This window comes from Pogona vitticeps, chromosome 1 (assembly GCF_051106095.1).
Source record: "Pogona vitticeps strain Pit_001003342236 chromosome 1, PviZW2.1, whole genome shotgun sequence".
NCBI lineage: Eukaryota > Metazoa > Chordata > Lepidosauria > Squamata > Agamidae > Pogona > Pogona vitticeps.
In genome coordinates this window covers 193,513,860-193,539,665 of record NC_135783.1, presented here as the reverse complement: position 1 = coordinate 193,539,665, position 25,806 = coordinate 193,513,860, and the positions used below count along the sequence as shown (strand labels likewise).

At 42.2% G+C, this 25,806-nt stretch overlaps 1 long non-coding RNA gene across 1 annotated transcript in view; it reads right to left on the bottom strand.

Moving 5' to 3' along the window:
- Nucleotides 1-20,051, bottom strand: part of LOC140702276 (uncharacterized) — a 41,981-nt gene extending 21,930 nt beyond the window's left edge. Inside the window, exon 1 of the long non-coding RNA XR_012081389.2 lies at nt 19,965-20,051. This is a non-coding gene — a long non-coding RNA (uncharacterized LOC140702276). The remainder of the gene's footprint in view (nt 1-19,964) is intronic.
- Nucleotides 20,052-25,806: the final 5,755 nt, after the last annotated feature.

The following is a 25,806-nucleotide window of genomic DNA, read 5'->3' as shown; positions in this document are numbered from 1 at the left end:
TTCCCACAGCCAAGGGCAGCCCCAGTTTCAGGTACGAATAACATTTTGGCTACCTAAGGGCCCCCTCACTAAGAAAGCTTTTGCTATTTGTGTATAAAATAAAGTAAGATGTAGACCAGGCTTGTCCAACCTGCGGCCCGAGGGCCGCATGCGGCCCAGGTTGGCTCATAATGCGGCCCAGTGCAATTTTTTATTTTTAAAGAAATTCCAAAATTTCAAGTTACACTGCTGGCGCTTGCGGCCAGAATGCGGCTGGGGCACGTCACAACGGTAGGGGGGAAGAGGGAAGGAAGGAGTGGGAGGGGAGGGGACAGGGGGGCTGTGTGACTGCATTGTGCCATCCCCGTCAATAGGTGGACCCCCTCCCAGCCCCATAAAGCCACCGGAGTTGAAGCTGGCAGTCTCTGCTGTCTGAGATCGCAGCTGCCAGTAAGCGCGCTTGGAGCGGAGCTGCGGAGGATGGCTAGGGCTGCCCCCCCATGCGGCCCAAACCAAATGTATGTGCGGCCCAAACCAAATTTTCATCTTCTAATATGGCCCAGGGAAGGTGAAAGGTTGGACACCCCTGATGTAGACAGAAGTCATTGTTTCAAACCATAGCAGAAAATTGGAAAAATAAATACGATAATATTTTTTTAAAAAAAAATTTATTGACCATCCATTCAAAATAGCATAGCAGAACAATATAAATTATAATATAAGAATAGTGGATTTCTTATTTGAGGATGCTCATATGTATTAACATTATATCTTGATCTTTTAAGATCATCTCTTGACGAAAGAACAATTTCCTGACCCTAGCAAATGGCAACATCTCAGACAAACACTCTCAAGGTGAGAAACCTGCCATCCATATGCAACTAGAGTCAAATGATGAAGGGAGGGATCCCATGCCCTGTTGAAGAAACACCGTGAGTCCCAGCCATCCCACGCAGCTGGAAGCTACATTTGTAATCCCATTCTGTTCTAGCCTTCCTTGCATTGTGTCGACCTGGTCTGTTGATCTGGACTATCGTACCCCTATTATCACAGACCTACTTCTGTCTGCTCCTTCTTGGCCTTGTTGGATCTTTATATATCTGCTATAAGGCTTGACTACAACTGTCTCGGCCCTGATTCTTGCATGTTCTTTGAAACTCCTTCTGACTACTCACTGTTTGGTCTGGATTGGCCATTGGCTCCCTTTCACTTCCATTTACGGATACCTGTTACAGCCTTAGAATGAAATAGGCACCGTGAAGCTTTGATCACACCATCGCATTCCAAAAAAGGACAGAATAACTGCATAGCAACTTCTAGTTACTTGCACATAGAGCTTTCCTTCTACAAATGAGGTTTATGGTGTAAAATACAGTGGGGTCTTGACTTGAGAACTTAATCCGTATTGGAAGGCGGTTCTCAAGTCAAAAAGTCTGTAAGTCAAGTCTCCATTGACCTACAGTGCAATGAAAACCGATTAATCCCATAACAGGCCGTTTTTGTTCCATTTTGGTTTTTTTCTGGTCTGTAAGTCAAATCTCAGTCTGCAAGTCAAACCTAAATTTTGCAGCCAGAGAAGTCTGTAACTCAAAAAGTCTGTAAGTCAAGCCGCCTGTAAGTCAAGGGTCCACTGTATGCCCTTCCTCCTGAACACTGTCCATTATGTACCCTAAAGGAAAACATGGCATTAACTTCTGAGTTCATTCGTCCCAAAATAAAAGCAACAGTTGGACTAAATGAAGATTGCCACCTTCTTTTAGGCACTGAAGTGCTATGCATTTAACAGCCCACATGACAAGAAGAATAAAGAACACTGTCGTATCGGAGGCCATCTCTTCACTCTGAGTGAACAGGCACAATTATTCAGCAGAATTTCTATACGGTGTTTCTATTGCTTTCACAAGATTATATTATTTAAAGCTTCTTTGTAAGCTGTTTAACAGTTAGCTTTACCTTCAAAAACAGAATACAAACATATGTAATAATTTTAAAAATAAAATATAAATAAGAACATCATCAAATGAACTTTTCCCAGTGCAGAACTCCATTAAGGTCTAGAGTCCCAAATTGTTCTGTTTCTTTTGTGGAGAATTTCTTCCATTTCCCTTATAATGATGGGATTTTTCTTTTCTTTGTTTTTACTACATATACCATAATTCTCCATTCTGGAGCTGGAATTCTGCATAATAGACTGTTCGGCCTAAGAGGTAAAGGTAAAGGTTCCCCTTGACAATTTTTGTCCAGTCGTGTTCGACTCTAGGAGGCGGTGCTCATCCCCGTTTCCAAGCCATAGAGCCAGCATTTTGTCCGAAGACAATCTTCCGTGGTGACATGGCCAGTGCGACTTAGACACGGAACGCTGTTACCTTCCCACCGAAGTGGTCCCTATTGATCTACTTGCATTTGCATGCTTTTGAACCGCTAGGTTGGCGGGAGCTGGGACGAGCGACGGGCACTCACTCCATTGCGTGGATTCAATCTTACAGTTGAAGATCTACAGACCTTACAGCACAGAGGCTTCTGCGGTTTAACCACATCCCTCCACATCCCTCCTCAGCCTAAGAGACAGACACCTTAATAAGGCTCACCTGGGAGAAAGGCCTCAACTTGAAGGCTGAGCTAGGCCTACCTCTCTCCAAGCTTCTTGCCCCAGTGCAAGCTGGAAATTTTCTTTCTGCTCAGGAAGCAAGGCTCTCCAAAAACTACTAGTCAACAATTCCTGGATGAATTCTTGAGTTTGATAAAAGTGTTGGAAAGGAGAAAAGATTTTGCCACAGTTTGTGAAGATAAATAGTGGAACTGGGGCTAGCAAGACCAATATTGGTCCAACGTTTTAACAAAAAAAAAATACAGTATTTGGCCATGAAACTGATTAGGTGAACTTAGGCCAGCTGAACTGATAGGGTCAGTTTGGGGATTAAATGGGAGAGAAGCAATGGTGCCACCTTGGCTTCCTCAGAGAAAAGGTCAAAGAATAATTCAATACAACAAAACCTTTTACAAAATCTGCAGGATACCTCGTAATCTGCCATAGCAACCATTTTGAAACCGGAGCCAAAATCCAAAGTACAATGTTTTATCTAGCACTTGTCAACTAACAGAAAACCAGGGATATCACGTCAATAAACCTACTGAGGAAAACACTTGTTCTGTGTAGTGTAACCTTGAGAGCTTTTGTATTTGGATAAGGCTGTCTGTCAGGGTTCCAGTAATTCCTCCCCAAACCTAACCCAACATCTTCACTGAAGCCGCCAAAGTGATATCTTACGTCAAGAGCAAAACTGCTGAAGTGTGTCTATTCTTCTCTCTCTGGTCCTTATGGAGGAAAAGAAGAAGAAGAAGTCTCCATTTCACCCATGGTTAAAAACACTATAATGGGATTTCTGCATTTCAAGAGGGATGCGACAACAAAGGTAGATACACAGCAAAAGCCGGTGCTTGGGTTGTTACTTTGAAAGATTAACATTAGTGAGGAGGGGTGGTTTAAACAAGCAGCATTGTTGCTGGCTACACCATTATTTGTGCATTCCTTTCAAGCTCTGGCAAAAGCCCCCACTTAGTGGGATGTGTTCTAAGAGATATGAATAGATATGAATAGAGGGAGTCATTGATCGTTCTTCAGCAGCTGTTCCTAGAACAAAAGGCAACTCTTGCCCAAGGTTGGTGTATTTGAGAGAGGAGGCAGGATGTCTCTGCCAAACGAGGTACACCTAGGTGAGTAGTATTTACTAAGGCAAGCATTTCTATCCTGCTCTTTTAGCCCAGAGACTTTCACAACAGCTACAGTTTAAAAGCAGAAAAAGTATAAATAGAATAGGGTTTTGGGGAATGTGTGGCTCAAGAAAAGCATGTTTCCAAGCTCCGAGTGAAGCTGCGGGAACAGGGGGTCCTCAAGAGCCACAATCCTGTCAGGAAAGCAACGCGTAGACCAGAAATCATGCAAGGGGTGTGGATAATCTTACCAACGGTCTACTGGATGCTCCAACATGCCCAGGTTGTGCCATCAGTCCTGCAGCTGGGCAAAATGAGAAAACTGTCCCCTTATGTATGCCACAGGAAACTGGCGAGCATAAAAACCGATCCATGATTATACACAGAAATTTCCAGTCAATTTCCACTGAACAAAATTGTGCAGTGAAGCTTTGAAGAGCACCCCACAATTAAGAAGGCTCTATCCCCAGCTGGCATCCGTCTCCCTTTGGAAGCGTTGTCTTGGAGAAGAACAAGCTGACCCTCTAAGGATGACCTTACAATTCAGCCAGTTTATCCAAAGGCAGCAACACAGCGGCAGTCCCATTTAAGGTGCTTAGGAATTTAAAATTTAAGGATGAGCTAACCTGTAACTAATGCAACTGATATGAAATGTTCCATTTGAGTCTTCTTGGTTAGCATAATAGCTGCTGTACGTTGGAAGCTCCCAAACTGTCTTTAAGGGCAGCCCCATCTACAATCCCCTGTGTGAATGCATACAGCATGTTAGCAAAGGGGAGATAAATATCACCAGACTTTTTCAGATTAGCACAGGCTGTAACAGCAGCCTTAGGGTGAGAAAGTGCCTCTTGCCACAGAACCTGTGCACACCTTCAAGAATAAGCAATCTGATCACTGTGCTTGGGAATGCATCACAGTAAAAGACTATAGCCTGAATCCTACTGGTGTCTGCCTATGGTTTGTGTCACCTGGTGCAGCTCATTGTAGCTAACAGATGAAGTGTCAGGGCACGTCTTGGTTTCGTAATCAGGCATGTGGTCAAGCATAGAACTGAGACCCCATCACAGAACCTCTTGCCAATTAGCCACAATTAGCTGTGGCAAGTTACATAAACCCACAAGGTTCTCTCCAACAACTTATTTTTCCACTTCCCAATTGGTAAGATGTGGATTTTATAATCCTATTTTCCATCTAGAAGGAATAAAAATGAAAAGCTACAATTTTTGTGGGTCAAAAAGCACATGTTTCCAAAACAAAGAGTTCTGTCCTATGTTACTACACAAGCTAGAATGCTAGTTTTTCACCTGCATGAGAACAATAGGAAACCCAAAGCTGGGTAATAGCTTCTGGTTTTTGATTGCATAACTGCAGGGTTGTCAGTCTCAGAAGAAAGTTGATGATAAAGACGGCCAAGGTGGTTTTGCTTCATGTTAGTGACGGCAATCTTGAGTCATTCCTCCATAATTGTTTCTGCAGCAGCCATAGTTCTATCCAGAACATCTCCACTGTTTATTGTTGCTCTTATTTGCCATCACTTTAAACTTCTGGCAACACTGTCAAAGTTTTCCAGGCGGGTGAAATGTTCAAACAGTAATTTTACCACTTCCCACCCACCTCTTATGTGTTTCATGGCTGAGTGGGATTTGAACCCAGTTCTCCAAAATCCTAGTCCAACTGTCCATCCATTACACCATATGGGATCTCACGGATTCAGTGAAGATTCAGATCTAATTGCAGGCTACATCTAATATCTGTTCCTGATCTCAAGGCAAAGTGTGTTGCTTATATACTCCATAGCACTTGAAGCACTTTTTTGCAAGCTACACATTGCCTGCCAACCGTCTGTGAGCTGTATATTCAATTTACTGACCTAAGAAAGATGGAAGGCTGAGTCAACCTTGAACTGGCTACCTCCATCAGGATCAAACTCAGGTCATGAGCAGAGTCTGGACTGCAGAACTGCAGTTTAACCACTGCACCACAACACTCTCAGTAAAATGTCCTCAAGGAGTCCACAGAGAGAGGTGAAAATCAGAGGTCAGCTACACAGAAGTTTATCCCTCTCTGTACTCCCCTGCTGGAATGGTTGGGATCACTCTAAAAATGTTGATTACACTACATTCTTGTTAGAGCAATCCAACCTGTCCCTAAAGGGACCAATCCATCCCAGATCGGTCTAGGGTTTTTGGTTTTTATTATTTTAGAAATCTACTTTCCTACTATTGTGCCGCATCACTTAAGCGCTATGCCACTTACCAAAAATTAACTGGCCATGACATCCAGCTGCACAAAATAACATTTTGATATTTCATAGCATGCGTGTGTGTGTGTGTTTGATGTGGGCCCTCTGTCTTTACAAACTACAAGACTGAACATCAACAGGTATCTCCAGGATTGCCAGCATGGGAGGCAGCTGCAGATGAGGAATCACTCCTTGTGCTACAACTATCAACTATTGAAGGCAACTAGGAGAGGAATCAGCTATAACCAAAAGTGGACTGTGGAGATACACGCCTGCATCTCTGTCCATGCTCCGTTTCACTATCAAAAAGGGCACTTGATGGCTAGTCCCAAGGACAGTTGTACATTTCAGGTGGAGTCATAAATGGGTAGGAACACTGAAAGCCTTTTTTATTTAACTTTAACTCCTGATGAACCTAACCTTCATTAAAGGAACCAATAGCTTGCTTCTGGGGAACAGACATTGGAATTACTATTTAACAATAACGAAACCTGTTAATACATTACCTATAAGCTACAGAGTAACACATACTTTCGGTTATTCCTGCTAGCCTATTACTCAAAAAAGAAAATAGCATTCCATGATGTTTGGGGGAATAAAAAGAAAACTTCATTTAGATTCCTCATTACTACTTAAAGCCATCAAAGAAAGGATCAAAATATATGTTAAATAGAATATGTATTCCCTCAGAATAACCTGTTTCTCATCCAACTATAGTATTTCCTCAATTACCTATGCTTCAGGAATTAGACTTGCAAATTAATCCGATACTCATTTGTCAAAGAGTGCTCGCACAAACACACTAAATGCATGACAGGGAGGTAAGGAAAACCATGTGCTGAAAAAGACATTTTTCACCACTTGAGGGAGCAGTTCTCCAGTTGTACTCATTTCCTGCTCATAAGCTTTCAGCAGCAACTAGCTGGCCAATGTGAGAACCTAATCTTCCATTGGGCAACTGGTCTTTCATCTGCTTCAGTATGGCTTTTGTGTTGAGGATAACAGGCAAGTACAGTTGTGCCTCGCTTGACGAGGATAATCCGTTCAAGCAAAATCGCTGTAGAACGAAATCCTCGTCAATAAAAAAACCCATTGAAATGCATTGAAAACCAGTTCAATGCGTTCCAATGGTCTAAATACCTAATCATCCAGCAAAGATCCTCCATAGGGCGGCCATTTTCTGGTGCCTGTAAAGCGAAAAATGCCTCCTAAAACACAGCGGGCGGCCGTTTTGAAAACCGGCAATCAGCTGTTTTCAGATCATCATAATGTGAAGAATCAGTTCCCGAAGCAGGGAACCAATTGTCGTAAAGCAATTTTTGGCCATTGAAACATCATTTTGCGATTGCAAAAGTGATCACAAAAACCTCACCGTCAAACGGATTCATCGTTTAATGAGGTAATCGTTAAGTGAGACACCACTGTCGTCAAGAGTGCACTGTGATGACACGCTTGTTATATTTTTGCTTCCTTTCACTATGGCCCAAGAATTCTGAGATTTATCATCTTCCATTCATTCATATTAAATGGTAGATAAATAAATATTCAAACTGCCTGTTAAAATATAAATGAACTTCAGGCAGTCTGCCTATTTAGCCATATTTCAAACAAAAGCTATAGCTCTTGCTCCTAAGTACCAAGTCAAGCTGGATGCTTCACCTAGGAAAAAGACTCTCCAGGCAGCACTGTGTCATAGAGAAAGGACTGGTTTAAATGCCCGCTGGTAAGAACAGGCACATGGACCACTCATACCTGGTTCGATTCAAAAATCACTCTTCAGAATTGTAACTTTTCAGAGAATTATTATAAAGTACTGTGTCTGCTTTTTTATTTTGGTGAGGGAATTCTCACTAAAAAGTAAGTAAATCTCACCCTCTTTTTACCAAAGCTGCCCCAGCACACCGCATGATATGGCATTCTTCCTTTCGCTATCCCTCCAAGTTGTCCCAAGGAAAAGATGTCATTAGAGAGACAGTTAATGATTTTTATTCCCCGGGAGCTTCTTCTGCCTTGTCAGCTTCCTAAGGCATTTCAATTGGTGACTGAGAGAAGCTTCTGTTTCATTTTTTTTCTTTTTTGAAAGGACTGCTCTGTGACATGCTTTTAAGACTTCGGCTAGCCAATCAAGGTTACTTTGTCAGAGGCGTCTCGTGCCCTTGATGCTAAGTGACTGGGCATTTTTATTCATTTGCAAGCCAAGGGCCCCGCAGTAGAAACCATTACATGTACCAAGAAAATTGTGTAGGCCTGAAAATACAGCACTTGCTTGAGTTAGCATTCATTGGAGCCTGAGATGAGAACACCAAGAGACCCCATATGGCAGGGTGACATAAAGATGTAATGCAGTTATACCAAAGATAAATGTAAGAGGTTCCTTGATGGCGTAGTAGTCCTCTTCTTCACAAATCACAACACTATCAAAGCCAAAGAAGTTTACACTTTCCAGACCGACTTTATGCTTTTTCCCCTACAATAAGGATTAAAACAATTATAGGTGCTGGTTCAAGCCAAAGCCGTTTTTCGTCCTGTCAGATAACTAATTACTGTACCTTAATCAGGTCCCAGCCCTTTCTCTTTGCCCCTTTGGTGTGTGAATCTTTCATCGTGAACGAGGCTTGAAAAGAGTCGGGCATTTTGGAGCTGATTTGTTCTTTCATATCAGGGATTCTGGTGTGACACTTGACCACTTAGGAGTGCCTAAACAGGTAGGTAACGTATACACTGGTTGAGCGTTTCTATCATTGAGCCACACGGCCGGACCTGTCATTAGGCAAAGTGGGGCAACTGCTCCAGGCAACAGAAGCTTGAGGGTAGCAGCAGTCCACGGCTGTTCCTTCCAAGCCCCTAGCTCGGAATCCAAACTTGGAAATAGCATGTTGCAACTGACAAGTTACTTGTGACATTCTAATGCTGTTTAAAAAGTCAGATAATAAGTAATAAGAGCTACATTTCTCAAAATGTAGCTACAACATATAAGTCCATGACACACACTGCAGTGGTACCGGTCGCTCTAGCTCAGTTTTGGGAATTTGTGGGTTTGCCCAGAACTCTTGATTAGAGCCGAGAGAGATCAGGAAGGACATTTTGTTCTCTGGGGAAATGTACTTCATTGCATCCTTTCAGTTCCCCAAGATAAGAAAAGAGCTATTTAGGGCATTGCCCCAGGATTGCCATTTTGAGCCCCGGGAGGCCTCTAGGAGCAGCATGCCTATTTGAGGGCCAGTGCAGTATCCCCCCCCAAAAAAAAGAAAACCTGTTAAAACAAAACCAGAAATGCCCATCCTGTCACTTTCTGATTATTTTTCCATTAACAGCTCAAAGGACCATATGAGGGCACTTTGTAGCCCATGGAGAGGAAATATGTGGCCTTCAACCCCCACCCCTGAGCTTACAAGTTATGACCTGCTTGACCGTGGTTGACACACTTCCCTCCATTCAGGGTGAAGGAAAGCTACAGCGGGAGAAGACAAGTGTGGGCAACATGAGCAGAGGAGCATTCGCAGTGACTATTTCCTTTCTTAGTGGTGGCTTTGTAGGCAGGAAGGTGTGCTTTCTGAATGAAGAGCCAGCAACCTCCGCTTCTGCTCAAATGACTGAAAAGTACCTCACACAAAACTGCTGAAAGGGTTTGTGTCACACCGTGGCTGTTTTTAAGGACTCTGTTTTTGCCGTCTACGTCCCCACAGCATGCCTATTTCCCACTTAATGAAGACAGAAAAGAGAAATGTGGCATATGTGAACAATTTCTCCTTAGCAATTCAATTCCTCACTTATTGTTTCCAAATACAGGGCACAACGGAACGTGATCTGGGACCTGTGGATGACATAATGAGCAGTATTGATCAGCATTTAATTAAAGCAAGGTCTCACATTAATTTCTTGAGAATTAGATGCATCTTGTGGAGATCTAAAGCCACCTTGCGGCAGGGCAGACACCTTAAGACAACAGAACAAATGAAGTTGACTAACCCAGATTGATAAACCAGGGCCATCTTCAAGAACTAGCATAATGTGGGAGCCACACTTTATTTAGTCCCATTTGGTTTAAATAGATCTAACTGCACCAGAGCCTGGGAAGTTACTTTTTTTTTAATTGCAGTTCCCAGATTCCCTTACCAACCAGGCCTAATAGCTGTGCCGACTAGGGAATTCTGGGAATGGAAAGCAAAAAACGAATCCTCCCCCCAAGCTTTGCTCTCGGTATAGCTAATTAAATGCACACTTCCTAGTAAAAATGTTGTTGCTTAGTGTAGTAGGTTGTATCTAGAGTAGGCCCATTGAACCACTGGAGTTTGGTGATTCAGCTCCTCTATATGTTCCATTGATTCAACCAGAGTGGGAGCTCAGAAATAAATTGTTAAAATAATGTATTCCTTTGTTCTTAATTTGCAACAATCAAGGCATAACCAAGCTATATTACAACTGCAAAATTATTATGCTCATCTTGCAGCATAACTGAAATGGTTTTAGTTACTTTAATAGTTACAGGGGTGTTTCCTCACTACTTAGGCAAGCTTAGAACTACAAGCCAGTGGTCTGTAGTATTCTGATTTTTTTTTTAAACTGTTTTAGTCATTTTTCAGTAATGAGAATGAAGGGTTGGGTTAACTCTAACGGCAACTAAATTGGGGGCCCAAATAGTAACTATAACTAGTTATGTCTTGAAAGAAACTACAGTACGTTCTGCTCCTACGTTTACTGTTTTGTGAAGATCAGTGCAGTGGAGCAAATGAGATGAGTGGAAGTGGTCGCCCTCTCGTCTTAGGGTGTCCAAATAGATGTTATGGACAAAAGAGGCTTCTGGTGATATCAAGCTTGGAATTGCTTGGAAAAAAACTTCCCTTAGTCCAACAGCTTCTTCTCAATTATCATTTATTTTGTTTGTTGCCAAGAACAAGGAGCCGACCGGGACTCCCAGAGGTCATTCCTTAGACTAAGAGGTCATCCACAAATTCAATTTGCTCTTGTTTAAGAGTGGGGTTCAGTTGCTCATTGATTCATATCAGTTGATGGCACACACGATGTTACTGGACGCTCAAAATCATCCCTCCTGCATCTCTTTCATTTCTGAGGCATTTTCTCTTACTAGGGCACTGGGTTTTGTTTTGTTTTTAATTGCAGCTCCAGTTTTTCCAAATTTGTTCCTCCTATCTGTCCTTTCCTCCCTAAGGAGCAGGGGGTCTTAGCAGGGCATGTAGAAATAGAACTCCCCTCGACATCAGCGGCGATATCGGCTCTGGGAGTGTTCACCTCAGCAAAGAGCCAGCGCTGGGGTGGCGTCGGAATGCAGATGGGAATGGAGGATTCTCTCCAGGAGAATTGCCTCTCATCTTGGGCTTCATCCATCCATCCATCCCATCCATCCATCCATCCATCCATCCATCCATCCATCCATCCATCCATCCATCCATCCATCCATCCATCAAATTGTAAAAAGACCTAATGGATCAAGCTCTGCAGAATATTCTCCATGTTAGGAAGAAAGCAGCACCTTCTTTGTCATAAGATGAAAACTTCCACAACCAAACTGGTCAACACCAAGGAAGGGAAATAGAAAAGTGGTGGAGACAGAGCAGAGAATGGGGACGGAAGGTGGAATAATGGAGTGGAAGTGTTACCAGCATGGAAACTCAATCTGCATTACATCAAAGGAAAGCTAACTATACAGCATGGAATTTTGCAGTGAGTAAGGATGTGGCCACATTGCCCAAATAATCTAAGAGTTGTGTCAGGGTATTATTGTATCAGTTCATGTCAGCTGCTCTTTGGGTCACTGTCCCCATCATCATGGGGCAACCTCAACTGAACAGAATTGGTTCAGTGCAGAGGATTATATCACCCCTTAAATACCCTTAAATAGACCCAGGGTTGGCACTTTGATCCACCCCGAGTCTGTCCTGACTCCACCTATGTTCTGTCCTTGCCCCTAACCATCTTGTCTGAGCTAATTTTTTTCTTTTTTTTTATTCTAAGTGACATAGCACTGTATTAATGCTGCAGACAGCAAGATTCCAGTACCTATGTGATGCAGCTCTAAAGACGAACAGTTTATTTTAAAAATAAATAAATAAGGGAAAACAATTTGGACAGCAGGCATGATTTCCTAATGGGGAAATCTCACACCATCCGAAACAATACACAGCACGGTACCAAGACACAGGGAATGCCCCTGCACACAGAATACAATGACATGGCTTTTCACACCACCAAAAATGGTTCAAAAACTGCACAAAGTAGAGCAATTTAAAACAAACAACCTCATGACAAGTTTTTCAAAAAGAAATGATTCCTCCTCTCTTACAATAGCGTTATGTAATCAGGAAATTTTGGATCGATTCGCATTGTGCTAAACCCAGAGCCACTGGAGGAGTGTATCACAATGTCATTTGCACCCTAAATCTTGATCAGTACAGGAAAGGCGCCACAGTTCCAGTCACATTGATCTAAAACAACAGCCTGTCAGGGTGGGTGCTGAGGCCTTGTGTTGGAGTAAAGGCCCCTGGAGAAACAAGTGTTGTAGAAACTCCTACTGCCTCAGAGTGGAGCACTGTGAGGCTTCAGTACCTCTCACCACTGCTACTGGCTGTCAAAAAAAGTTGGGGAACATACCCTCCCACCTCAGACAGCAAGACATGGGCCATTACTGACCAAAAAAAATACTTAATTCACTCTACCATCCCCAGTTCAGGAAACTGGCTGCTGCTACAGAATCCGATGGTCATCCAGACTCTTTTTAAAACCTTCCAATGGAGAAGAATTTTCCATGTTTCCCAGTAATATGATGAAGAACAGAACTACAGGTAAAATGACATGGCCATTAGACATACTCATAGCTGTACAGTATAGTGTGCTTAACTCATTTGGCATCACTGTCGTAGGATACATTTCAGATCTCCATACCCAGCAATGTCCTCTAATGCAGCAAATATTTATAGATCACTACATGCAAACTACCTCCCATGATCAAAATCCCCATGGAGGAGAATGGATCAGGACTGCCATCTGATGGTGAGCAAGATTTTTTTCAGACAATGCAAATTACAATGGAGGATGACAATGGCTAATGTGTTTACGGACAGGCAAATTGAAATAACACAGTCCCCAATGGCTCAGAAGCTCTTTGCTAATAGGAACAATATGATTTTTTAATTTTTTTTTCATTTGTAATATCTGACTTGTTTAAAAACTTTTTCTGTGGATATATTTTTTTAAAAAAACTGTAAATATTTCAGTAGGTTTTATCATTAGAAGAACAAATCAAATGCATTTTTTTTTACAAAAAGACATGCATTGTTCTTAAATAATTTTTTTTACTAAGCATGTGCCCTAAGAATTAAATAGATGGAAATTTCCACCTTTTAATTCATAAGGAAACAGACAAGTTTGTGATTAATATAAAAGAAAATGTAATATGCATAGATTATGAGCAAATCTGTTATGCGGACCTTATGGCAATCCCGGCGCTTCTCTGGCAGTTTTAGATTAACAACTGGCATGAAGCAATGAGCAACCCATTTACAGTAAATGCATTTTCTCCCATGTGGGATTTAGTAAGTTTCTTGTCAGTAGAATCCCTTTTTCTGTACAAAATCCTCTTTATAGTCTGAAAGCTGAAAAGAATTCATGCTCACCAGTGACAGTCTCTATTGTATAACAAGTGGGGCCAGCCCTGCCATTAAACAAAGTGAAGTGATTGCCTCAGCTCAGATGTCAGGAAAGAGGCAGGAAAACTGTTAGTTACTTCAGCTAGTACTGCCGTATTTTATTGCCGTGGAAAGGCTAAGGACTGGAGTGGAATGCAATGTACAGTATCTTGATTTGGGGTGCACGCAGGGAGTGCAATTTGCCACTGTGGCTCAGGCAGCCAAATGTTTTGGGACACCTCTGGATCACAGCCCTCAGTTTGCCACTCATTGGGGGGGTCCTGAAGTAAAAATGCAGTGTGTGAAGTTTTATTTTTAAAGGTCCACCCAGTGTTCAAAGCAGTCCATGGGATAAAAAACAGGGGATGGGGAAGACAGATGTACTTGAGATTCAATAGAGAGAGTGTATGTTTGTGCTTGTGTGTGTGTGTGTGTGTGTGTGTGTGTGTGAGTGAGTGAGTGAGAGAGAGAGAGAGAGAGTGAGAGAGTGAGAGAGATGAAAAATGTTTTATTTTGAAATCACTGGACAAGCATTATTTTCATCAGGGAGCAGCTCAAGTTGCTCATCCCCATTGGAAATGTATTTAAGACATGTTTTGTTATGTAAATAGAGGAGTGAATCAGCTTTTGGGGGGGGAGAGAGACAAAGATTAACTCTTTCCCTGTCAATGTCCACACCCCCTTCCCAAAAAAAAGACCTATCAAAATTAGCACCAACAGAACCTCCCCTTGAAATGCAAATAGCAGTTGCAAAGACTGACCAGTATGGTCAGGGCTGTGGCAAGGAGAGGAAGTAAATTTATACTTTCTGTTTCCAGGTACTGAGGCTGTTTAGGCCTCTCCCTGGCTATTTATTTCTGGGTTTATTGAAAGGTGTTTATAGATTGCTTGAAGAGAGATGTTGTAGCAATTCGGAGCTCTTCACAAAAAAAGTGTGGTGACAACAGCTTTCCAGAAGGTGGGGAGAAACTGAAATCCAGTGTGTGAATAAACCCCACTCTGCTTCCCCCGCATGGGACATTTTAAAAATAATTTTTAAAAAATCTTTCTTCTACGTAATGAGGTAAATGGATCTCATCCCCTCTCACTCACAAGTAAGATATGCCTTTGAAGTTCTTCCTCTAACCAGCCTTTTTGAAGCCTTTTCTTTTCATCTCTCCTTCCCTTCCCTCCCCCATCAGCATTGCTTTTAAAAGCCCTGAAAGAATCGTCAGCACAACGCAGGTTGATTGTTTTTGATTTCATGGGGGCTGCAAATCTGGCCTGGGTTTTACTCTGAACTTTAAAGGAGATGCTGAAGATACAAAATACTGTATATGTGGAGAATGGCATTCAGCACCATGGATAGCTCTTGTAACAAAATCTGGACCAAAATCCATAGTGGATTCACCGTTCCCATGAAATCAGAGTCATGACTTGCCACTTCTGTGGCATCCTGTTCAGTTCTGATTCCATGTCCAGCTGATTGCAGAAGACCACTCCTTCAAGCACTCTGAAGTGTGCTCGAATGGGGCGGGGGGGGGGGGAAACATAATACCACAGGTAAGTATAAATAAATCGTGGATGTTATATGTATCACTGGAAACTTGTATTCTGTCATATGGGTTTGACATGGTTTTGAGATCTCTACCTCCTCTTCATCTCATCAGCCTCAAAGGCACATTAGGCAGGAATCCAGGAGAGAGGGGGGCTTTCCCATCAGCTGCGCCCAGGCTAGGGAGCTCCTTTCCATAGGAGGCGAAGGTGGCCCCCAACCTGGTGCCCATCTGCCAGCGGACAAAGGCTTTTCTGCTCAAATGGGGTTTTCAAAATTGATAGATTACTGAGGAAGAGGCTTTTAACAGGTGGACATAGTTCTTCTTCTTCTTCTTTACTGATAAGTTTTAAAGTTATTTTTGATCTGTGAGTGTTTTAATATTACATTTTGTGCCATATTCCTATCGATACCTTTTTAGTTAATTTTATTGTGAGCTGTCTTGAGTCCCTGTTTGGGATATTAAACACACTAATTGGCTGACCCATCCCATACTTGGAAGTCGCCCGAGAGAGAGCGGGGTGCTAGGAAAGACTGATTTTAAAGCCGTACAGGTTAGCTTTGTGACAAAAGAAAATGAGTTGAGTTTCCTGCGTGGAAGCTGGGATTCGGAATAATTTTTTTAAAAGGTGGCCTTCGGTGAACATAAAGTTATATTAGAGTGGATACACCAGGAGGTGTAATGGCAAAATGATGGACTAGGATTCCAGAGACTTCTGCTTGAATCCCCACTTGGCATAGAAATTCACCCAGTGAGGAGTGGCACCTGTAAAACCGGTGCTTAAATATCTTAATGACCTTGAAAATCCCATTAGGGTCACTATAAGTCGATTTCAACATGACAGCACATCACACACACAAACACACACATACATTCAGATTTTTCAAAGCAGCAGCTCTTTGTGAAAGCACCCCAGATAAAAGTAAAAACAAAAACGAAAAGCAAAAACATTGTTGCATGAATATGTTGATGAAAGCTGAGACTGAAATACAATACGAGGCTGTTGAGGTGGCACCAGAGTAGACAGGACAAAGAGATAATACATATATATATATGAGGAGATACTGTAATCCGATTTGGTTGATAGATCTCTACTGCCCCCTGTGGTCAATAATCATTTCCATAAGAGTGGTTGCACATTTCTCAATTTCCAATATACTGGCACATAAATTCTGACTATGTTTTAAACTCAAGTCTCTGTATTGGTCAAAGAAAAGGCTTCAGATAAAGCACAAGTCTTCAGACAGAAGTATTTGTGTTGGACAAATAAGAGGGCTTAGAAGACAATGATGGGCTGCCTTTTCATACTTAAGCCTTCATAAACTACTAAGCTCTTTTTAAAAAGACATTAAAATGAGATACCATATGTTTTAGTAGGTCTGCTTCTACAGCATGAAAATATATTTCATTTCATGATCAAACAAGATGTGTGCATTCATTAGACACACTCCATGACAACCTACTTTGAAAATTAATCCACACTTTCAAAAGTTCTAAATAACCTTAATTAAGAGACAGAGAAGGGATAGCTCAGAGGAGCCATTACTAACATTTTGATCGAGTAGCTCATTAGTTATCATTATGTAACTGGTCCAAGTTTTACTCCAAAGGGCATAAATTATTCCACAGTTGCCTCCAAAACAGAACCCAATCCGGCTTGCTGAGGCTTATTTATTAAGATGGTTGAAACTGTAAATCCCAGAAGGCATCGTTTAATGTAGCAGGTAGAGTATTGAACAAGGAATACAAAGGCTCGAGTCCCTCCAAGCCATGAGGCTTGTTCAGTGACCATAATGAATGGGTGACCGATCGCTCCATCAAATCTAATTTTCAGGAGAGTTTTGAAAAATAAAAAGAGAGGAGGATGCCGTGTTGGGCAAAGTGAAGTGACCACTTCAGGCAATGGGTTTTGAGTTCAGTGGGGCTCTCTGAACCCCCTGGCAGAAGAGCAATAAAAAAATGTAGTAAATAAGAGGGCTGCACAAGGATTGCCTCATTCAGTTCAGGACCAATATCAGATATCTGGATTTGAGGCCACATGGCTCTGAATCCAAATCATAATTCTGTAATCCAAACCTTCGCAACTCTCACCAATTTGCATGGGGAAATTTAAATGGCTATTTTTGTTGTTGTTCTCATGGATGTTCATGAAATTGGGAGAGAGGAGTATTCCTGCCAAATACCAGAGAAAAATCTCCAGGGATTTTGTGAGAGCCCACTTTTAAGGTTTACATTCGAACGGCTGTAACTTTGTTATTTCCTCTTGAGGCTCAGTCAGGCTTACCTCTGAGTCACCGTAGATAAAGTGTTGCGTGACTGAACACACATGGCCTTACTTCTGAGCAGATGCACAGACTAGCAGTGTTGTGATAAAAAGCTTGCCCAAAGAGAAAACACATTGAAATGGAATTTCCAGGAAGGTAGCTGTGTTATTTAATTATTTATTAGTTTTATTTATATACCACATTTCTCCCAACAAGGGACCCAAAGTGACTCACAACAAGTCCATTGTGAGGGAAGACAAAGAGTCTTATGGCAGCTTAACAAGTTTTCTTTGGCACTGGTCAACGGAGCTGGCTTTACCGGAGTTAAAATAGCTCACCCCACTACCCTTCTTCCCTGTATGTCCCCTTCTTTCTTTTGCTTTGGTCTTTCTCTGTCTCTCTCAAAAGGGTAGCTATGAAGGAACTTGAAAAAACTCTCAAGCGTAGAGACCAAGATGAATATCCTCTACAATATAGTATTCCCAATTACTGTGAACAGATGGGAAAGCTAGACAGTGAAGAAAACTGGCAGGGAAAAATTGGTACCTGTAGAAGACCTTTGCAGATACCTTGGTCCATCAGAAAGATGAGCAACTAGACCCTAAATCAAATCAAGTCTGCACTGAGGCAAAAATGATGAAGCTGAAGCTGTCATACTTTGAGCCCATCATGAAAAGGCCAGAATCCCAGATTCCCTGGAAAAGATAATGAGGCTGGAAAGAGCTGAAGGCACTAGGAAAAGAGGAAGACCGAATATGAGATGGATTGGCTCCATAAAGGAAGGCACAAGCTAGAGTATACAAGAGCTGAGCAGGGCTGCTGACTATAAGATCTTTGGGAGGTCACCAATTTGTAGGGTTGTCATACATCGGGGACATTTTGATGGCACTTAACAATAAGAACTCTGTCTCTTCATCTTGGTACTCACTCAGCTTGTTTAAATAGTACAAATCCCAGGAAATTACAGCATAATTCAAAACATGTAAAGTGATTTTCCACATAACTCCGTAGGTAACAAAAATAAATGGAGTGCTCCAAAGGGCTCTCAAAGCTACTTTTGTGTTACTGTATGGCACATACCAGCCTATATTTTAAGTCACAGAACCCCAAAGACACCTGTCCACATTTGGTGAAAACTCATCCACCTGTTTCAGACAAAATAACAAGGGTGCCCACAAGGTTTTTCTACTAAACAAATCTGCAGCTTTCAGATTAATCTCCTAGAGACTGAGTAATTTATAAACACCCAGATGGGGGAAGGCTTTCAGAACTTTCTTCTTCCATTATCTGCATGAGCAGATGTAAGAGTGGAATCAGATGACTGTGAAGGTGTGTGGACCTGATCACACCAGACAGGTCATTTTAATGTGAGTGACCACCTTTAAAGTGACCTTTCTGTTTCCAGAGACATCGCTTGGGGATGGATTGGGGTCAGGCTGCAGCACATTTCCTCATGTGTTATGTGATCTCGGGTGTTAAGATCGTCAAGGGAGGCCTTTCTCTCAGTCCCACCACCCTCACAGGCATGCTTGGGGGGGAAACAGGAGAGGGCCTTCTCGGTGGCTGCTCCCAGACTCTGGAACTCCCTCCCACCGGAGGCCAGGCTGGCCCCATCTTTGCTGTCCTTCCACAAGCAGGAAAAAGACCTTGCTCTTCAGGCAGGCTTTCCCTCAGTGGCTACCTGAGAGTGATTTTCAGATGGATTGTTATGCATTACTTGCTCTGACTGGGTCTTTAGGGCAATTTGTGTTTACCATTTCTCAAAGTGGTATTTGTTTGTTCCTTCTTAATATTTGTATAATTCCTCTTTTTAACTTCAAATATTGTATTTTGATGATGTAAGGTGCCTCTTTATACACATTGCTCTTAGCTTTAAATATTGCCTTTCAACGATATAAGCTGCCTTTGGTCTTTTTAAAGAAAAAAGCCAGGGTAAAATATTTTAGGTAGTCAGACAGATGGACAGATGGACTAACAGTATGAGTGGTCCAGATTGCAATCTAGGTCCCAGTGTTATCACCTCCTTAGACAAGTCACTACTCCTGAGCCCTCTCCCAATCTACAATACAGGATGAGGACTAGTACTTTATAACAATGTCTATTTGTTTGTGTATACTTATACCCTGCCCATTTAGTGGACAACCCACCACTCTGGACAGCTTCCAGAAAATAACAAAAATATACAGTACAGCATTTTTTTAAAAAAATGAACATATAAAAACAAAAAATCCTTTGGGCTGGCATAAACGTACTAGAAAAAGAATATTACAAAGGGGTGAGGTTTATGTAAAAAGCCAGGTTTTAACTTGCTTTCAGAAGCTCGAGAGGATGAAGCATTATTGTTGCAAAGAATTGCTGACGCATTGTATAAGAAGCACTCTGAACACTGTCAATTGCTATGCAGTGTTAAATTAGTATAATATTTTAGGTGAACATCTTCTGAGAAAAATATTCTAGTCAAAAAACAGTTAATTCACAGCAAGCAAACAAATAAAAATACTGTAACATGCAAGTGACCTTAAGGTTATTCTACTAAACAAATCTGCAGCTTTCAGATTAATCTCCTAGAGACAGAGTAATTTATAAATACCCAGACAGTGGAACGTCTTCAAAACTTTCTTCTTCTTCTTCTTTTCTGTTGGCAGTGTTCATAATGGCAATCATTTGCTTTTCAAACAAGCCTTGGGAAGGGAAAACACATTAAAACGATCACAATGAAGTCGCTGGAGTATTATTGCTACCATTGGAATATCAAAGAATTTCGCAAGCTCTGAGGATTTATTGTCACATGAAAACATTCAAATGTTAATGATACCAATCTGCAATAGGATATTCTCCCTTTGATTAGATACTATGAATCAATCTGACACCCTTAATACTTTTCAGTTAGGCTGAAAAATGAAATCAATTTTAAATTACATTACACAGTATGCCTGCTGGTTAATTTAGAAATAAAATCATTTCCTTATAAATCTTAAGATGATCAGCCTTGCAAGTGTAAATAGCCCACAGGAAAGTTTCTTGAGGGTCTGCGCTTCAGTAGGTTGGCTCTAAGGAGCCCCCTCTAAAGTTTAGAACGTAGCAGTTGCAGGAGATGCATGGATGCCAGCCAAAAACGGTGGCAGTTGTCTAAGACCTGTACAAACATCTTGTTGTTGTTGTTGTCAAAGATGGCAAACACAGCCCTGCCATTTATACAAGACAACTGGACACTGACTCTTACTGGACACTCTGGGGGAGCTCAAAGCCTCCCATTCCCTGAGATGGGGGAGGGAGTTGCCCCCATTCCATACAGCACCACAGGCAAAACAGGCAAGGTTCCCCCCCCCCCGCAAAGAAACCGTGGTCTTCTTCCCTACCCCATTTGACCCCATACCATTCTGTTCCCATGATGCTGGCCAGCTTCTTCCATAAGACCCAGCTTCAAAGGGTCCTTGCTGACCAGGTACACTAGGAGAGCATTCACCTCACACACACACATACAAATCACCTGTTGGAACCTCCGCAGGCAGGTCTCACCAAAGAAGTCAGCCAGCATCACTGAAGCCAAACAAAGAAGAGTGGAACTGGGGAGCACCGCAAGGGCTACTTCAGGCACCATGCCAGGGGACAACAGAGGATGTGTTGCGGCATCTTCATTAGCCCTACCCATCCGCCACCGGACATGACCACCCCTTGTTTGGCCAGTGGTAGAGTCAAGCTGGAGATAGCCTCTGTCAGCCAACCTACGGGCAGCATGTGAGATGGAGGGTGTACAAGAGGCCAGGTGACATGCAGATCTGTCCGTCACTGCCTTGTGCCTCTTCGGTGTCTTCCAGCATCTGCCCGTGTGCTCCCTGAGGTGACTTCCTCAGTCTGACCGATAGCAGGGCCAGCTCCGATCTGATCTTTCCCTATCATTGGACACCTCGTAGTTTAAAACACATGGCATGCCATTGCTTAACTTATTTTTCTCTAAATCCTGCTTCACTGTCCTAGTTTCTCTCACAGAGGTGGGAAGTCTCTCAACAACTGTTGCATTGCGATATGCCACTGGGGGAGAAAGAAAGAGGAAATGTAAGGCTGAGACTTATGCCATCGATGAGCAGGTTTGGAGAATACTTTTCAGCTGATCTGTCTGTCTGAGTGGAGCAGGGGGTGGCATATTGATCCTAGACACTCATCAGACAGGCCGGCCTTGCCTCCATCAGACTTGCCTGGCTAGCTAATGGCAGACTGTCTGAAGTCAATCTAAAGGCATGATATCCAACATGCGCAGGCCTTGACTGCCCACTTGAGCCCTGGACCTTTTCTGGGGAATCAACCACATGATTTTGTTCTCTGTGTATCAGATTTCATGTCACGAGTTCAGTTTTGGCTATGTTGTCCCTACTTGGCTTCTTTAAGTGCCACCCTCCCAGCATTCATTTATAATAGGGGTATGCAATTTGTGGTCCTCCAGATATTGCTTCTGGCGCTTTAATCATAACATGCTCAGAGCTAAGCTGGATATGACTGAGTGCAGCCAGTCCAGTAACATCTGGAGGGCCCCATGTTGGCCATCCTGACTTCAGAGGAATGCTGATGATTAAGCTACATATAGATACTGACACATATACAACCCAGAGGAAGACAATGGAAGAAGAGAAAATGAAAAAAAAATTAAAGTAGTGGCAGATTTGAAGTGGCAATGGGCAGCTGAGAAGACCTTTCTCCTAAAGCAAGGATGTGTTGCTTGGATTGCATCTCCCATCATCCTTCACCATTGCCTATGCATTCTGTGTCTGATGGGAGTTGCAGTCCAGCATTTATTTATTTATTTATTTATTTATTTATTTATTTATACCCCGCCTATCTGGTCATTTCGACCACTCTAGGCGGCTTACAACATAAAAACATAACAAATATAATAAAACATATAACACAATTAAATAATTCTGGAAGATGGGAAATGTATAAAATAAATCAAATAGAGAGAGGAGGGAAAAGGTCAGGAATTAACCGGGGGGGGGGGGGGGAGACCTGCCTATACATCTAAGTTTTAAATTGATTTTTTAAAGTACCCAGCGAGGGTGCTGCACAAATCTCCGGAGGCAGGTTGTTCCAGAGGCAAGGAGCCACTGCCGAGAAGGCCCAGTTCCTTGTTTTTTCTTTCTGGGCCTTCCTCGACATCAGGCTCCTCACCTCCTGGCTCGCACAAGTGACACGGGTAGAGCTAGGTGGGAGTAAGCATCCCGCCAAGTATCGAGGCCCTAAACCATTTAGGGCTTTGTATGTAAGCATCAAAACTTTAAAGTCGACGCGGAACCGAATGGGCAGCCAATGCAGTGCGGCCAAAATAGGAGAAATATGGTGGAATTTTCTCGCTCCACTAAGGACTCTGGCCGCCGCATTCTGCACCACTTGAGTTTCCGCGTCAACTTCAAAGGCAGCCCCACGTAGAGCACGTTACAGTGGTCTAATCTTGAGATTATGAGCACATGCACCAAGGTAGTGAGCGCCCCCACACTGAGATAGGGGCGCAGCTGGGCTATCCGCCAAAGATGGAAAAAGGTGGTGCGGAGACATTTGGAGGGAGGCACAGATTCCCTATCACTGGTCTGAAAAGAAAGACAGTGATGACTGGGAAATAACAAGTGCACTGATAGGAGACCCCTAGGCAACAGTTCAGAGGTGGGACTGGATGACCTTGATTGAACAGGTTATGTACCGCCCTAAACCCTGTATGCCTCTTTCAGAACAAGAACATCTGTTGATTACTCCCTCTTGCAAGTATGTGATTAATTTATGTGCACACATCTGAATTCAGATAGGTAACTAACAAGTGCTTTGTGGGATATGACATTTCTGCTGAATTGCTGTTTTGCCTCAGTTTTACTCTGCAGTAGTACCATGTCCACAGTAGCTTGCTGGAGTTATATTGTTGCACAGTCAAGTTGCAAAAAAGATGACGCATAAGAAAAGTTATGTTGTTGGTTAAATGAAATTAGTAGAAGTACGTTTCATTTTAGTGCAGTCAGAGTCCTGGAAGTGATGAGAAGTGGCAGCAAAATTAGCATGAAGTCTCAAAGGGGGTGGGCAAAGAAATGCGGCCAGATGGTCTTTGTTGACTAAAATGTTAAAGATACGTCCCAAATCATTTTGGGAAGATCAACACTCCTCATTATTCAGTTTTGTAGAAGGGAAACACTTAATTTCGCTCATTTAAATCCTGTTGAGGAAAATTATGCACGAAGCCTATTATCTCCTCAAAGGAGTTTGTTAACTGATATAGTTTTTTCCATCTCACAAAACAGTCTTGGCGTTTTGCTAATCTGGAGACAAGAAACAGGTATGATACATCAGTCTTATTGTCTAACTAAAATGGTTGCCACTTTCTTTCTACTTGCATATGTACCAGCCATTCACTATCCTTAAGTCAGATAAAAGCATCACACCAGCATTTTAGCTATAAGACCCAAAGAACTCCAGAGAAAGTGGTAGGAAATCGAGCGATGTATAGATTACACTAACTAGCATTGCCCAGCTGGCAGGATTCTGACTTCTGGGATTTTATGGTCGAACCTTGAGGCCAGAGGAGAAACCTTTGTGATTCAACCTCAGAGTGTGATGTGAAAGATCTCTGAGGTAGAGATAGAGATCAATATAAAAACAGATCGCTTTCTCCGACTCATATAGCCGATTCATTAAATATTCATCAATCTGTATTTGTGGGTTCCAGAGACCCCCACAAATGCAAAGGGAGAAATATTTACCTGTTTTTATTTGTCCTTCATATTTTTTAAATAAAAAAACACCTTTCTGCCTACCGGCCACCGATCAGCTGATTGGCGGCAGAAAGGCAGCCGCCACCCCACACAGCCACCCCAATACCACAGCCTACCCCCCACCCCCTTCCTTTCCATACCTTAGGCCCCATGCCACCCCCACCCCCCACCAACACCCTCTTACCTTAATTGCTGCTGCCGAGGTCTTCTGGTCTCAGAGCCATGCATGTAAAAATGGAGACTGGCTGCCCTTTGCAAAGATGGTGGCTGTGGCTTCATTTAGGGTAGGGAAGCTGCAGCTGCCATCTTTGCAAAGGGCAGCCTGGATTCCCTTAGCCTGCCTTAAGGAATAGATAAATCATCTGAATGCATAAAGCTTCTGACCTATGGCACTAAACATATCTAAATTGTGAGGCCACACCTGTGTAATTGTGAAAAAAACTAAGCATGATTGTAATTACACATCAGAAAAGAAATGATTCCTAGTTGCATTCCAATCATTATGTATCCACAGGCAACTTCAGAGGGTTTGGGGGTGAATTTTCCATGCCAGCATCTCCTGTATTCCACACTACCTCCCCACCACCACCAATGTGTGTGTGTGGGGGGGGCTGGAACTCATTCCATCCTGGAAAATGCCAGCTATGTCCCTCTCCTCTTCTCTAGCACTGGAGGGTCCAGAGACGCCAAGGGGCTTCAAACCTTGCCTTGTGGCCTAGGGACCATAATCCACACACCCTTGATGTAACTAAATTATTGTCGTAGTTATTGCAAAAACGTGTACAGTATAGCCTTGGGCAAGCTGCACATTCCCAGAGCACACCCAGAAGAATATAGTAAACCATTTCTGAGTATTCTCTAATGTAGAAAACCCTGAAAAAGGTTGCCATAAGTTGGAATTGACTTGATAACACATTATTATTATTGTAAAGCAAAGTGTTCTGCTTACATACTATCTCGTAGCAATTAAAGCACTTTCCGGGTGGTTTACAATTATGCAGGCTACACTTTGCACACACACACAACAAGCTGGGTATTCAGTTTACTGACCTTGGAAGTGACAGAAGACTGAGTCAACTTTGAGCTGGCTACCTTAATCCGTTGGGATCGAATCAGCTTGTGAGCAGAGTTTTGACTGCAGTTTTAAAACACAAGGCTCTGTAATATCGCATTATATTGCAAGAAAGAAAAGAAGAACTACAAGGAACTTGGTTTTTTTCCCTAGCTTTTAGTTTTAAGTAATAAGTTACTCTCTAGCTCTGGAAAATCACCATTTCTGCTCCGCTTCCAGATCACAGAGGAAATGTAATGTTCAACAGTATCAAATTATAAAGAAAAAACTAAAGTTATAGTGAAAAACTTAACAGCCAAGCAAAAAAATCAACTCTCAAAGATGTCAGATTTACAAATAGTTAAAAAAGTTAAGTACCTAGGAATATATTTAACTGCTAGATGTGTAACTATAAAAGAAGATAATTATATGAAACTATTTAACCAAATAAAAATAGATCTAGAAAAATGGAAAAACTTACAACTATCACTATTAGGAAGAATTGCAACAATCAAAATGAAAATTTTGCCAAAGCTACTTTTCTTGTTCCAAACAGTGCCAGTGAAAATAGAGAAGAAATATTTTGACGATCTAAACAAAGTGATACTACAATATATTTGGCAAGGGAAGAAAGC